The sequence below is a fragment of the Motacilla alba genome, chromosome 1A (genome assembly GCF_015832195.1).
Source record: "Motacilla alba alba isolate MOTALB_02 chromosome 1A, Motacilla_alba_V1.0_pri, whole genome shotgun sequence".
Lineage (NCBI taxonomy): Eukaryota > Metazoa > Chordata > Aves > Passeriformes > Motacillidae > Motacilla > Motacilla alba.
The window spans coordinates 3,903,800-3,920,243 of record NC_052031.1 but is presented as its reverse complement, the minus strand read 5'-3'; the positions used below and the strand labels follow the sequence as shown (position 1 = coordinate 3,920,243).

Sequence of the window (16,444 nt, the reverse complement as noted above, 5' to 3'; positions counted from 1 at the left end):
GCAAGAAAAAAAAATCTTGTTTGTCTTTTCTGCCCCTCTTAATGTCATTTCCTCTATCATTGTCTTCTGTCATTGAAACCACTCCCCTTCTTGCCCTAAGAAAGATTTTTTTTTAAGTCTCAACAAACAAGTCATGAAGCATTTCTTCCAGTTACCATGAAGAATATTCAGATTTCCTCACTAAATCCAGGAAAACAATTCACCTGAGTACCCCTTGAGCTTCCCTGTTACTCCTGACACTGCCTTCTTAAGCAGATCAATAACCATTCCCATCTGATTGGGTTGTTGTGGAAAAAAACAATGGAAATGCAAAAAAAATATGTGGGAATTTCAGCTTGTAGTAACTGGAAACTTGTCAGCAACAGTGATAAACAAGATTTGAGCTGAGATGATTTAAAATGTTTTGTTTTACTGAGGAATGAAAGGCAAGGCAAGAGGTCTGCTTGCACAGAATCACACCTGTACCAAAGCATGGAGCTGAACCCACCTGGAGTGGCCAGGAAAAGGGGAAAGAGAGGGACAAGTGAGGAAAGGAGATTACCAAAGGTTTCAGTTTGACCTTATACTAGAGTAAGTAACATCAAGCACTGTCAGATCCAGGACATGATGCAAGAGGAAGATAAATCCAGCAGACTTTGATGGGGCCTGCACTGATGGTGGTTATGGGCACAATCAGTACCATCAAACACCCCACAGCGCAGATAAGACAAGAAAAAGAGATTTTTTTAAAAGGAATTTCCTAACTGACAGCAAGAATTAAATAACCAGATATAAGCACACACATGCAAAAAGGTAAAAATCTTAGAATATGAGGTTTCCCCCTGTCCCTGTATAAACATGTGCAGTAAATCCAGCAGAGCAGGGACAAATGAGGAGGGATCTGGCCACTGCTGGTCTGATCACTCAGCTCTGCAATTATTGAGTGTAACTTGAACTCAGGGTGGATGAGATGCAGGACGACAACTGACCTTTGAGAGCCAAAGAAAGCAGCCCTGGGTCTCATTAAAACCCCGAGTTTGCTACTCAGCAGTGATTATTCACAGACGCAAAGGTTGGAGCCTGAAGGGGGTCGTTGTGACCATCTCATCAGCCTGGTAGTGACTCAGCTCTGCTGTCCTGATGGAGCTGGACACTCTGTAGGAAAATATCCTGCTTGGTGTAAGGTGTAGGGATGGGACTCAACAGCTCAAGCACAGCCAGATCTATCAACATCTGAGCCAGTTGTTTCCAATGTCAATAAAGAGAAACTGTCTGGATTGAGGGTTATTGAACCTCAGTAGGGCAAATGAGTCACACTTCCTAGTGCCTGATGTCTCCCAGGGGCTCAGAAGGAAGCTTTCCGTGGTTAACTCGAGGTGACATCTGCACAGCAGACACTGAAAGTGCAATTTAACACTCAGCGCTGTTGTCTGGGGATAACAAGTGAAGTAAATGTTGTCCCCCTGCATTTTCACACATCATTTCCTGGGTGTGTGTAGTTTCCTGGGGGTGCAGGAGAGTCAAGTGCTCACCACAAGTGAACCCTTGGAAGGAAGCACAGGTGGGAGCTGGGACAGCTGGGTTCCAGACACTGTCCTGTTGGATTCCCACAGATCCACAGATTTTGGAAAGCAGATCCAACTCATCCTTGCCTGCAGCCAGTCTCCCACATCCCTTGGCTTCCCTCACCCAGGACAGCAGGTAAGGACACAGCCCTTCCCAATGTGAGTAAAATCAACAGGTGTGGTCAGCACTGGCTTCTCAGTGGGGATCCCTCTTCTTGGGATGGGACAGGATGCAGTGGGATTGGGAGAGAAGGAAAAGAAAACCTCTGTCTCTTTACTTCAGCTTTTGTGGTCCCAAATTCCTTCTCACCTCCTGGGAAGGGGAATATACCAGGTTAGGGGTCAGGAGAAGCCTTCAAATCTCTTCTGTGCTCCTTCCATGCCTGGGGAGAGAGAACTTTCCTCTTCTAGGCTGTAGGTTCAACTGCAATGCCAAGGAATGCTGATCTAAAACCATGCTGCAGGACTGAAAACACAGGGTGGGGTCACTTGTCTTCTGACAGGTGTGCAGGCCAGGTTAGATCATCATGATGCTCCTTTCTGGCTTACAAAGTTGTGACTATTTAAAAACCAGCATTCCAAAAGGAGTCAGAGAGCCCACACAGCCTGTGCTGTTTCACCTGACATCCAGAATATCAGTTATAGCAACAAAAACTAAACCATTGCTTTCCCTTGATCACAGAGAGGTGACTGTAATCACAGCATCATGCCCAGACCCCGCCCAATGGTTTTAGGCACTGAAAATGCTTGGATTGAGAAGGGAGACAATAAATCCTGGCAGTCACAAGTGTGTTGGATGTGGCCAATAATCTGATAGAGGGCAGGTTTGGATTAGGTATTAGGAAGAAATTCTACAGTGTGAGGGTGGTGAGGCCCTGGCATGGGTTTTCCAGAGAACCTGTGGTTGCCTCAACCCTGGAAGTGTCCAAGGCCAGGCTGGATGAGGCTTGGAGCAACCTGGGATAGTGGAAGATGTCCCTGCTCATGGCAGGGAGTTGGAACTAAATGATTTTTGAGGTCACTTCCAACCCAAACCATTCTGTGATTCCATTTGCCTCACAGCAAGGCCAAGGCACTCCAGTGCCACAACACCACAGGGAGTTCCTGTCTGTGAGTCCTGGGAAGGATCAATCCCCTCCCTCCAGCCCAGAGCAGGGTCTGTGTGATCCTGCCATGCTGTCAGTGTGAGCTACACCAGCCACAGGGGGGCAAAAGAGATGGAATCCTCATTAGCATTGTCCATCCCTCTTCATCTGTCCAGTAAATCCTACCCAAAACAGTGGAGGGAGAGAAGCTGATTTGTCTTTGGGTCCATCCCCTCCCATTTCTTCCTTCAACCTCTTAGAGTGTCCCCTCCCTCTGCACTGCTGTCCTTGGCCCTTCACATTCCCACCTATCTATGTGGTTGTTGTTGATTTAATTTTATTTCTCCTAATTGCATTCCAAGTTGCAAGGGAGGCTGGCAATCTCCTCTTCTTCCTGGATAAAGAGGCTTTTTAATTTTTTGAATTTTCATTAATTTCTCTTGAATGCTCATGAAACCAAGCATGTCTGAGAAATCCTATCACTCCATCAGCCTGGGGATTTTCTACCCATTTCTGTGCATTAGGTTAATGGAAAATACAGTCTCTGTCTAGCTGGAGGTTCATATAATTTGCCAGCAAATTTGAATTCCCACATGTATGCACAGTTTTACTCTTTTCCCTTGGGGAAAATGAAAACAAACCACTTCATTTCTGCTTAAAATCACTTGAACCCATTTGTTTTGTTTTGTTAAGCAGAAACGAAGCATTTTGCTTGGGTCATGCTGACCTCATGTTCTGCCTATTTTCATTATACAGGGACTTCATAAAAGTGCTTTCCAGTGTCTTAGACCTTTTTATTCAGCTGGGAGGCAACATTCCAGGATGGACAACATTTTCCTTGGTACACCCTAGACCTTGACTTGCACCGTGTCCATGTTCATCCAGTAAAAGAGGGGAATGCAGTGCCTGGCTGGGGGTAGAGAGGAGCCTGATATCATCAAACCCAAACACAGATGGTCTCTGACAGCTCAGAAAGATTCAGGTTAATTGTTACGGAAAAATACTCCATAAAAAAATAACAACAACCCACAACAAAAAATAATAATTAAAAAAAAATCAAAAAAACAAACCAAATCCAAACAGAAACATTATTAAATCCAGGAATTTGAAAATATTTCCTTTGGCCTAGAAATACCAAAATAAGGTATTTACAGAAACATGTTTAAAGAGAGGGACAGCTGTTCTGGAAATGAGAATATTTCAGACTGGTTTTGACTAATTTGGGAAGAAAATAATGGCATTTTACTGGTCCCACACCTCTTGTTTCGACTGCCTGTAATGCAGCCCCACATCCAGCATCTCCAGACCTTCTGGGAAGTGGGCAATCCACACCTTTCATGAGAAACACAGTCTGCCCAGGCTCGTTGGAGGCTGGCTCCTGTCCTGGTGGGTGCAAGAAGAGACGGAGCAGGTTTGAGGAAAGCCCTGCAAGAAAAATGGGGAAAGAGGATCTGTGGAGAGCTCGTAGACCCAAAAGATGAAATCATGAGAGTGGACTTGTCTTTGTCTAAAGGGAGGAGGCTCAAGCTGAAATCAGAGAGCCCAGCTGAAGCCTGCACCAACGATTCCCTTTCCAGGATCATATGAGAGGCATGAGTCACACGCTGTCCCCATCCCTACCTTGGAGGGATGAAGTGCAGCATGGCAGTTTGCAGTGCACTCGGCTGGAAATAATCTCCTTAGGACAAAAAGGCGTTGTTGGAAGCGGCTGCCGTTTCCAAATGCCAGCATTTGGAAGCGTGCAAAGAATGACAGTCACAGGAACTGGGATTTGAACAGGAAAAGTGGTGCCAAGTGCTATATTTGGGCATGATTATTGCTGTGTTTGTTATTATTATCATTATTATCACCACTCGAATTATAGTTCTGGTTGGAGACCGTGCTTGAGATCAGAACTCCTTTTAGCGAGAGCTGTCTGCAAATATTGTGAGAAATGGTCCCTTCTCCCAGGGCAAAAATAAACAAGAATGTTAAAAAATATCCCTTTTCAGCAACAGCAAGATTGCCCTGTGTGTACAAGGAGAGAGGACTTCAGGATATGCAAGAAAGTTCTGATAAGTGCAGCCCAAATTGTCTATATGAGAGATAGCTCCTCTTATCAAAGAGTTTTATCTCCTAGTGGATAAGAAAGAGTGAAGTGCTGCCATCTCCTTCTGAGGCACAGGGAGATGAAGCAACTCACCCCAAAAATCTACCAGAAGATCTCCCTAAGCTCAGCCTTCCTAGTTCAGAGGAGCAGAAACCTGGTTTCTTCTAAACTGGAGTTTGGTCACAGGTGGTTTTGATTACAGATGTCACTGCCTGGACCAGGAAAACCCATCTCTTAAAGTCAAGGAGGGCATCTCACTAAGGGCATCTGGTTGGGCTGTTCTCCTTAGGGGTTCCATGCCAATCACAGCCCAGCTGGTGTTTTTAGGAGCTACTTTAAAACAGGTATCAGTTTTCTAGGGCGCCAAAGTATTGGGGTGATCTGCAGTGCCTAAGGTGGCACAAGGACTCAGCTGAGTAAATACAAGCATTGTGTGTCATTCTTTCCATACCACACCTTCCCAGCAGCTCTCCAGCTGCTCCTCCTCAAGGCATGGATGTCGCACAGACCTCTGTCATATCTGCCTGCCCCATGTGGGGACATCTCAAGTGACAACAGACACCTCTGTCTAAGCAGCAGATCCTTCTCTGTGGGCAGGTGTCTCCCAGCCTCCTGCTACAGCCAACAGAGAGGGCTCCACCGAGCACTTGGAGCAGCCAAGAGCCAGGTGACATGTTCTGGCTTTCCTGAAACATCTAAGCAGCACAAATACAAAGGACATAAGAGCTTCAGGAAAATTATTCCCTTTTGGAGAGGCAGTTGGAAGGTGGGAGGTCCTCACATATGGCACAGGACATTTCTGTTGGGAAGCTGAATCGTGTCCACATCCTCTGAGAGAAATCTCTTCCATCCAGTGCATCCTTCCCTGTTGGGTCTTAAAAATCTCTCGTCATCTTTCTTACGAGCTCAGCTGTTCTTGTGACTGTTTTCCAGCAGCATCCCAAGTGACTTTCCACAGGAATAGGATCTGTTTCATGGGTGAGGGAAGTGTGGCACAGAGAGGGGAGCTGACATGCCTGTGGTCATCCAGAAGGCAGAGGTGGGAACAAAGCCCAGTTCTCTTGACCATCAATCCAGGCCCTGTAACCACGAGGTGTAGCTCTGCATCCCAGGCTCTGATCCTCAGATCCAGCACAGCAGTCAGTGCACTTCAGCTGCTGGCTGAAGGCTGCTTTTTCCCCGTAACCAGAGGCTGAAAAGTAGTGAAGTTTCCAACATTCATTTTATCTAAGCCCCTAAGCCTCTCCTCTGAAGCGACTGGAGGACAGATGTCAATCCCATTTACCTTTTGGGACCCTCAGAGCAAGGTTTGAAGCACGTGACTATATTCCAGTGCTTTGATGCACTCGGAATTCCCGCTCCCATTTGCTGCTGGGCACTGAAAGTTTGAAAATTCCCTCTGCCAGTTCCCCCTCCAGGCTGTGTGCATTGATATTCTCCACCACCCAGTGCACTGATGTGACTCTGTGCACTGAATTTCAATGAGTGGGTAGGGGGTACAGCCCTCATGCAGAAACCCATTAGAAGCTGCTTGCTATTGAAGGGCAGTGAGCAGATAAATGTGATTGTCTACGAGTCTGAAAACAAAGGGAATGTGCTGTGATTTTACTGGAAGAAAGGTACCGTCAGTGGAAATGGCTCCATGTGAAAACTGCTCTCAGCTGCTGTGTTGAAAAGTCTGAGAAAATTGAGATGAATAAGGAAAGCAATTTAGCTAGGAGGGGGGAAAAAGGAGGGGGAAAGGTGCTTTATTTTATTAAATTACAGCTGTAGCTTTCCTTCTTTTTTTTTAAATTTGTGGGATGGTTGTGACAAAGGTCAAGAGCCTCATTTTTCAAAGGCAATGTTCAAGCCCCACGTACAGCAGTTCAGAGCAGAGGTTGCCTTTTCACACTTTGTTCCTGATGTGCCAGACATCCCTGGGGCTTCCTGGGCAGCTTCCTAAGAAATTTCTGTCAGATTCTCTCAGCTTTAGCTGGAGCAGCCACTTTTTCTGGGTGCAGGTGAGCCAAATAAAGCCTCCATAAAGACCTGTGGGTGTCTGAGTGCTAGAGGAGGCACCACACCTCTTTATTCCCGTGGATCCAGCCCTTAGAATTCCACTTTTACCTCCTTTATGGTGGGGAAGTCCCTTGAAGGGGACACCCAGTGTCAACCTGGCTGGCTTCCAGCTGCCAACCCCTAAGGCAGCCTTGTGGTCCCGTAGGTCCCGGGTCATATCAACCACCTCCATGTGGATGTCTCATACCTGGGGTGAGTTTGAGCCCATAAATCAAGGCCCTGAAGTGGGGTGAGATTATTGCCAACCCCATCCCCCAACAATTGGGCAATTCAGCTGGAACTGGTGAGTGCAAAAGTAAGGCAAAAGCCTTGCCAGCAGCAATCCCCATAAGCTGTGCTGGCACCTTCACGTGCAGGTCCTCAAAAAGGTGTGGTATTAATTTAGTTTTAATTCTTCGTCATGCATCTCAGTGATGGAAGAGCCCAGTTCCCAGCCAGGGCAGGAATAAACCACAAACTGACTCATACTCATCTCTGCTTCACCTTCCTGCGCCCTCCAAATGTGAGATTTCAACTTTTCTGCCCTGCAGGCTCCATTTCCCAGCCTTCAAACAACAGCCACAGCACAACGTATCTAAGATTCACAGCTATAATTTACACTTTAGTGCCACCCTCCCGGGTTTTACAGAACCACTAAATGGCAGGGATGACTCTTTAAAGCGGGGAAGGTGTCCATTGATGGTGTTTGCTGCACTGTGTCCTCCTCTGACTTTTTCACAGACTGGCAGGAAGGAAGTTTGTCATTCCAACACAAACTTTAGGACCAAAACACACAGTTTTCTGCATAGTCCATGTTGGTATCAGCACCAGTGCTTGAAACAGGAAACAGGTGAAATGAGGAAGGAATCACAGAACGACTGTAGAGAACTGCTTGAACTACCACTTCCCTCCTGCCCTTTATTTCTACTCTCATCCATAGCTGTGTGAGAGCACAGCTGCCTTGAGGCTCTCAGACACAAAAATCCCACTTATGGTCCCTTCTGCCTTGCTCCTGGGACCAAACCCAGGAGCTTGATGCTGTTCCAACAGCCCAGAGGCACCCAGGGCCATTTGAGACACCCATGGGTAACAGAAACCTCTGCAAAGGACTTGAAGAGGTGACACATCATCTGTGGGAGGTCAGGAGAGATGAAGAAAGTGGGAAGTCCCACTTTGGAGCAAATATCTGTAGAAGTTCAGAATCCTACACTAAAAGATAGATATAGTTCTATAGTAGACACATAAGTCCTAGACATCAGAATGAAAATAGTGTGAATCCCTATTGCTCTTCCTGCCTGTTCCCCCAGATTTCTCCATCCAAAACACAGCAGATGGTGTCCATTTTCCCTTGATTTTAAAGCTTCCATTCACCTTCTGCATAATGTTCTCATAGCCCTTCCAATCAGGACAGGGTTACACACCTGCTCTCATTTCTTACCCTTCCCCACCACACAGCTTTTTCTGCAGGAATAAAGCAACTCCGTGCCTCCATCCACATCCCAATTCCTCCTTCAGGACACCCTGTTCCCTGCCTGGCAGGTCTTCACTCAAAAACCTCCTTAAAACAGACACTGGAGTGTCAGTTTTGGGATGACACATCACATAATGGAAACAAACAAGGGGAAAAAGTTCAACAGAAACTAAATTTGGATTGTTGCACTTTGTGTCACCACTTAAAGGCCTGAAGACCTGGAGGGGCTGAAGGAGAGTCCAGCCTTCAGTGGATTTTTTCCCTCTGTTTTTACAGAGAGCACAATTTTATGGGGGCTGATTTTACTTCAAAAATCATGTGGTATGAAACATGAGTGTCCTGCAGGCTAAATAAAAGCACTGAGGAACCCCTTGTGTGTGGCTGATCCTTTGAGAAGGGCAGATGAGCAGTTGTGACCAGTCAGGTCCTGGTTTCACCTTCCCACCACATATCAATACAGAGTGTGTCACATTTTTAGTCTCTTTACTAGAGAGAGAACAACCACAAATGCTGTTGCTGTCTCCCACGGCTCTTTTTTTTTTCAACTGGGCTACAGCAATGAGAGACAAAACTGGGATTGCAGGGTGGCCAAAATATTGGAGCAACATGAAGTCATTAATGCACCAGAGAGCTTAATGCTAAACTTTTCCTTTAATCATTAATCATCTTGTAAATAGCATTAATCTGAGTCTCAAAGGAATTACTCTGCAAAAGGCTTTGATCCCAGTCTTTTTGGTGAATAAAGCCCTTTGGGAGTGATTTTAAAATCACTTTCATTATATAAAGTATGATGAATTGAAGAGAAGCAGCACCTCCAGTTGTTTCCACTGTGCTTTAAAACAGGACAAAGATATCTTCAGAGTTAGCCAAAAAAGGGGAAATTGCAAGCACCTGAATTCTCCTGATTTTATTCAAAGTTTTTATTTCCAGACGTACTTACAAGAGATTATGCCAGCCTTCACTGCCTTATCCAGAGTCAGCTGTTCCAGCTTCCCAGAGCATATCACAAGTTGGCATGAGGCAGAGATAAGCCTCGCAGGAGGTCAGAGAGAGTTCAAAAGAGCAGAACGAGGACAAAAGGCAAGAAGCATCCACGATTAAAAAAATGCAAATGCATGAGGCTGAGCAGAAAGGCACATGAAGTGCAGCTGTATCCACTGACTCTGAACCTTGTGGAAGGGCTGTCTAGACTGTGCAGCTGCAGTGAGGGATGGAGCCACATGTGATGGAGCAGCAGCAGAGAGGGGGAAGAGTGGTCTGGTAACAGCCCCTGCAATCCCCATCTCCCTGAACCCATTTACATCCAGAGAGTTCAGTTTAAAAGAGATGCAACCTAGACACAGCATCAACTTTGGGGTTTCTGAGAGGCTGGACATTATAAAAAATGTTAATATAAAAAAAGCTTCTCTCAGTAACTGAGAAACTGGAGAAAAGGTTCATGATTTCTGGTGCAGGCCAGTCTCATTGGGACATCCCTCTTAAATTTATTCACACACCACTCCATCACCTCTGTACTGCACACACACATCCCTTGGAGGCAAGAGATGTTCTTCCTGGCTAAAGAGTTTTTATTTTAGACAAAAAAGCTGTTAAAAAATGTGGCAAAGATAGGCACAAAATGAGTCATGCTGTGAAAGGACTCATCTGAAAGGAAACTTAAACCAGCAGCTTCCTCCTCATCACCAGCTGTTATTGTATTTGGGGGTGCCCCGTGGCAGGAAGGAATGATGAATCTGACTCCATGTTCTCAGAAGGCTAAGTTGTTATTTTATGATACTATATTATATTAAAGAATACTATACTAAACTATACTAAAGAATACAGAAAGGATACAGACAGAAGGCTAAAAAGATAATGATGAAAACTTGTGACTCTCTCTCCAGAACCTCGACACAGCTTGGCCCTGATTGGCAAATAAGTCAAAACAACTCACATGAAACCAATGAAACAACCACCTGTGGGTAAACAATCTCCAAACACATTCCACATGTGAGCACAACACAGGAGAAGCAAATGAGATAAGAATTTGTTTTCCTTTTTCTCTGAGGCCTCTCAGTTTCCCAGGAGAAAATCCTGGGCAAAGGGATTTTTCAGAAAATATGAATGCCACAGGGTGCAGTGTGCTGTCACATACAAGGGGTGGAGAGAAAAGTGTGAATGTGGCCTTTCTGCTCCGTGGCCAGGCACATCCAGTGTTGGAACCAAAGTCCTGGGCTCTCCCTGTGCTCACATGCCATTTCCCCAGCCAGGGCTGCAGTTGCAGAAGTGAAATCAGATTAAATTCTGCCGTGCTGCAGCACAGGCAAACGAAAGCTTTGTATCAAAAAATACATGATGCTGCAAGTGATGGCAAACTCAGACCACAGGCAAAGTTCCCACAGTGAAGTGAAACTCAGATTTCTTCACCAGATCAAGCAGAGACACACCAAGTTTACTTGAAGTCATCAGACAGACATTTTCTCTTCACTGATACAGGAGAGGACAAATCTTCTTTTCTTCCCTTGTCTTCTGCTTGTCTATACAAAGCCCTGCACCCCTGTAACTAAGATGACCTCATGAGGGAAAACTGGAATTTAAAATAAGAGAAAAGTTAAAAAAAAAAATAGCCTTGGGGTTTTGTTCGTGGTTTGGTTCTGTGGGTTTACTTCAACTTTTTTCAGAAGCCACAGTCTGCCTTTCAGACAGTCCACCAAGCCACCTGGAACAGGGGCAGTCCAGTCTGAATTTATACTCAGTGCAGACCATCAGGGTCTCATGGGCCCTTGGTTTCTCTTCTCACCCCAAGATTGTCTCCTTTCTTCTACTTATCTAGTGACAAAACACCTGCCACCAATACAGTGGGTAAAAATGAGGAAGAAAAAATGAAAACTGCGTGGATTTTAGCGGGCAGTGACTATTAAAAGATGTCTGCATCCCAGATTTAAAAAAAAAAAATGTTTCCAAAATCTTCTTTGCCTGTGATCATTTGCTGAATTCATGCAGAATCCACAACAAACTTCTGCCCATCTGAAGCTCTGATTCATGCCAAGACCACCCTCTCAGCCCACGCCCTGAGCCTTTAGAGTTACTGGGACACCAAAGCCCAGTCCTAACCCACATACTGCAAGGCTGGGTCTGACAGGAAAATGAACAGAGATGGAAATGGGCTCCCCATCCCCCCACGGAGACACTGATTGCTTTCTCAATAATCTGAAGTGGTGAGGGAAAAGGACAGTTTACAATACAGGGCCTTGGGTCACATACGAGCATGTTGCCTCCCTTTTCCTTTCCTTAGAGGATCATCACAGGGAAATATTCTGCCTTAATTTGCCAGCCAAGCTGAATATTGACTTTTCACCCAAGGCCACAGTTTGCTCTGAGCACTGTCCAGCTTCCCACAGGAAGCTGCCACCAGCTTCTACCATCTTTCACCTTAATATTTACTCCTTTCTTTCTGCTGCCATTTTCTGGCTCTGCACCATCCCTGTGACTCAGAGACTTCCCGGACCCCAACTCGTTGGTGACATCAGCTCTGAGAGCTGAAGTTAATAAACACCACTCATTATGTCAAACTGTAATTACGGGGGAGGCACGGGCAGAGGTTGTTTGGCTTTTTTTTCAAGTGAGGATGTTGAGTTTCCTCTAAAACCATATTTAGACCTGAGCTGCAGCACGCCTGCTGTAAGGAATCACTGTGATTTTAATGACCAAAGGACAGAAAGGGGATCACAGGGCTTTGTTTAGGCCCTGGGTGTCCCAAGAGACAGAAGTATGTGTAAAGCAAACTGTGCTGCAGAACACCTGGTACAGACATAAGGCAAAAGTCCAACAGAGCTTCGAGGTGATTTCCGTGTCCTGAAGTCACCTCTGAGGGTGACTTCATCTCCAGGAGACTCGGTGACTTAAAAAAAAAAAAAAAAAACAAAACACAAACCAAAACAAAACAATGAAGATATTTCAGACATGCCCAGCATCTGCCGGCTCAAGCAAACATCAGTAACTCTATAAATACATCTGCTTTCCCTGCTTGATGTTGTACATTCACTTTTTACTTTCAAAAGGAGCAAATATCTCATCCTACATGAGCAAGGTGAAGCAGCGCTGGGGCAGCATGTGAATGTCAGAGAATCATGGAAAGGTTTGGGTTGGAAGGGACCCTAAAAATCAGCCAGTTGCAACCCCCTGCCATGGATGCCACCCACTAGATCAGCTTCCTCAGGGCCCTATCCCTCCTGTCCTTGAGCAATTCCATGGAAAGTAATATTGATGCTGTTAATAGTGGGTTTCAGCACAGCAAATTTTGCACCAGCTTAAACACAAGCCACCTAAAATCCTCCACCATTTTAGAGATTCTGAGTTTCCACCGAGATTTACTTGAAGCCACAGCTTTTCTGTATTTTATAATTATTATTTTTGTAATTTTTTTTTATTTCTTTGCAGGGTTTTCATGTTCACTTCCCTGATATCTCAATTCTTCAGCCGGAGCTCAAACAGAGCCGCATGCAACCACATCACCTTTCCTTTCCAGGACAAGGTGACACACCTGCCAGCACTACCTGGGGCTGTGACTCAGCTCTGCCAGGAGTCACGAGCCCCAGGGACCTGGCAGGCCACAGGTAACACGTGTCCACACAGGGGGTGAGTTCTGAGCTGTCACAAGAACAAGGCGTGAACCAGTTGGAAATTCGACCCAGGCATCTCCTGTCAGCACAGGAACCAACGAGATTGCAGAGCTGGGGAGGTTCCTGCAGGACTTCCAGGCTTCAACAGGTGACTTCTAATCTGGTTTATCAGCAGGTCATATGAATTTTAGCAAAGTAATTGAATCTACCTCACCCTCTTAAAAAAAAAAAAATAAATCAGACTTCATAACATAAGCAAGATGTTATGAGAAACGCCCTGGAGTACTGGTAGAGATATTTGTTTTTTCAGCCTGGATTTCTTCTTCTTTTTTTTTTTTTTTTTTTTTCTTTTTTCCTTTTTGGGTGTGTTTTTTAATCTTTTAATAACTCTGTCTGGAATTATTTCTCTGTGAAAACTGCCACCCTGCTCATAAAAGGTAGAAATAATGTTCTAAGCAAATGCAAACAGGCACTTTTTCAATGCCTAAACTATTTGTGGAATTTGGGGTTGAGGGATCAGAGCAGACATGTCCAGGTAGGGAAATCTTACCTAGCGTTTCAAGGGGAGATTTTGGCAAATAACAAACTTTCAGGGCAGGGATTTTGGTCTGGCTTTTCCTCCAGGGCTGGTGGTTTATTGGCCAGGTATGGCAAAAATGAGTCAGCAGCCCCTCTGCCCCTCTGTCATGGATGCAGGTTGAAACACCTCTCCCAGATGCTTCCCACATTTCTGGGCCTGGGCTTGAAGGTGACCAAACACCTCTTCAGTGCTTGCAGAGGTGAATCTGTCCTGCCCTGAGCCCTCTCAGCTCTCCCAATTTTTCCTCTCCAGTGTCTCTTCTCCAGGACACGACTGTGGCCTCATTTTTCTTCACAGAGAAAAGCAAGGCACAGCTTCCCCAGAATATTTCTGAGAATTGCAGCGAAGAACCTCAAAGAAAGAAAAAACAATTCTTATCTCAATTGCTGCTTCTCTTGTTCACAAGTAAAACACATTGTAAAAGATTATTTACCTAAAAGGAATTGGTAATTAGATTCTGGTGTGAGTGTTTTGGTTCATTGACCAATTGAATCCACGTGTGTGTGCTGGGACTGTCGGGTGACAGTCACAAGATTCTGTTCAGTTGAGTTGAGTGCTTGTGCAGATTCAGTTTAGATATAGAGTAATATAGTATAGAATAATATAATATAATAAAGTAATTAATCAGCCTTCTGATATCCATGGAGTCAGATGCATCATTTCTCCCCTTTGTTGAAGTTGCCTTGATTTACTTTACACAACCACCTCAACACCTGTTCCTCACACTCCCACAGGTCCCCATGAATTTCTGCACATTTTCCCTGCTGATGTTTAAGGTCCGACCTTCACAGTGAACAGCTGAGATTCAGTGTGGAAGAAGCAGGATTCAGAACAGCCAGCAGCTATGTCCAGAGCTGATGAACCTCACTTTCCAAGCTGCTCAGACCAAGACTTTCCCTCCAACCTCAGCCCCTCCCATGAGTGTTCTGTGACTCACAGGTCGCTGCAAGGCTGTCCTAGCAGAAGGCTCTCATATTCTGCTCAGTCACTGCTGGCAGTGCTTCATCTGGACCATCAGTGTGATCCTGTACAGCTGCTCTCATGCTCATCCTGTTTTAACATGTTTGTTTCCTTTAATTTGAGGGATGACATTGGCCTGATCCTCTCTCATCCCACTCTTGTGCTCATCCTGTGCACTGTGGGCTGGAATCAGAGAGTGCAAACACAAGTCTTGTACTTATTTGTAGAAAACAACATAAAAATGACTAGTCAAGGCCCATCTAGCCCAGAATTTTGGTTTACAGCAGTGATCTAAGGGAAAGTATGACAAGACAAACACATGGTCACATTTTTCCTGAATGCTGTCCCAGTGAATTTGTGCAAATAACTTTCAAAACCCTGAAAGCAGCAGGACTCTGTCCGTGGCATATTTGGTGATGGAAAATATGTCCCTGGCAATGGAGAACATCCGTGGATACACAGAGCTCTGCTTTTCCATCCCCTGTGCTTTAAAAAGACTGAGGTGAAGGTGCTGCAGCTCCAAGAGCAGCACCAGGAGAGAGGTGAAGGTCCCAGGGAAATAGGAGAGCAGCACACAGCCCAGAAAAGCCTCAGGTGCTAACACTGTTCCTTTTCTATAGTCAGATTTATTTGGGGATGTCTAATGGGACCACTACTATCAAATAAATAGGATTTTGCCTGAGATGTGTTACTGGAATAACTCTGTGAAGGATAGTCTTGCTACATGAGCAGCAAAGGGTGAATCCAGATGTTTGATGTGCTGGATAAGAAACTCCTCATGTCCCCAGAAGCTGTCACACTTATGTTGTACATCCTCATGGGCAGACTTTAGATTTTGCTGCCAGGTATGTTGGCTGTTTTAGTGTTTGCAAATATCCCAGAAGAGAGGCTACAACATGGCTGTGACTCCTGGAAACAACAACAACAAAAAAAAAAAGTGAGGCTTTAAAGGCAACTGACTCATTTTGGAATTTAAACGGTGTTGGAAAAGATCTTGAGGAAGTTTGTAAAAGAATCTGCAACAGGCTCCCCAGGGAAGTGGTGGAGTCACCATCCCTGTCAGCGTTCAAAAAACTTTGTAGATGTGGCACTTCTCAGTATGGCTTAGAGGGCATGGTGGCATTTGCTTGAAGATTAGACTTAATGATCTTGGAGGTCTTTTCCTACCTTAATGATACTATGATTTTATGACATTACAGGATCAATTAACTCTTCTTTAAACCTTAAAAACTACAGGAAAAATTACTTTAAATGACTGAAGCTGTCAGTGAATTGTCAAAATTTGGTTCAGATCTCGTTGCAAGAACAGAACACTGCCAGCCTGTGTGGTGAATATCTGTTTCTCCGACAAGCTGCTACTTGAACAGAGCCTGCTGAAGCAAAATAGGTCCCCTCACGCCGCTTCACTGGAATAATCCTGCTGAAGAACCATTTTTGCCTGCCTTCTAGCAAAAAAGCAAATGATTCAGTGGATGCATGAAAAGCATCACTTCGAAGGCCTCAGTATGTTTAAAGTTTGTTTCTTGGCACAATCATGGCAGCAAAGCTCCCTTGACAATGTCTTGGTCCCTGGAGCCTCATCACTGACCCTGTGGGTGCTTCTTTCTGTCTGTGCCCAGCAGCCTGGAAAGGTAAAGCTAATGAGAGCAGGAGTAATCTGACACAGAGGAGAGAGCCTTCAATGACTCTGACCCATTAACCTTAATCTCGTAATTACCCCGCCATTGATCAGGAAGTGTGTGCTAATTAGCAGAGCGTTAGAGCAGAAATTCGCACCCAAGGCATGAGTCACGAGCCTAATTATCAACATCTCCTCCCAGGCCTCGCAAAGGCTGGGACTGAGCAGGTGATGTTCTTCTGGCCCTCTCCTTTTGCGCAGAAATGGCTCACAGGAGCATGAGAAAATGAGTCTTGTCACTTGTCCTGCACCATCTTGTCCTTGTCAGCTGCTTTAGTGGCAACCTGGTCCCAAAATAATTTATGTGAGAGAAATGGCATTATAGAACCACAGAATGGTTTTGTTGGAAAGGAACCTTAAAGATCATCTCGTTCCAACCCCCTGCCATGAGCACAG

General features: G+C 45.1%; 1 long non-coding RNA gene across 1 annotated transcript; it reads left to right on the top strand.

The window, feature by feature from the left end:
- Nucleotides 1-1,529: 1,529 nt before the first annotated feature.
- On the top strand, nucleotides 1,530-14,620 carry LOC119708358. Its single transcript, XR_005259059.1, has 3 exons — nucleotides 1,530-1,680; nucleotides 12,649-12,978; nucleotides 14,145-14,620. It is a non-coding gene; the product is annotated as an uncharacterized LOC119708358 (long non-coding RNA).
- Nucleotides 14,621-16,444: the final 1,824 nt, after the last annotated feature.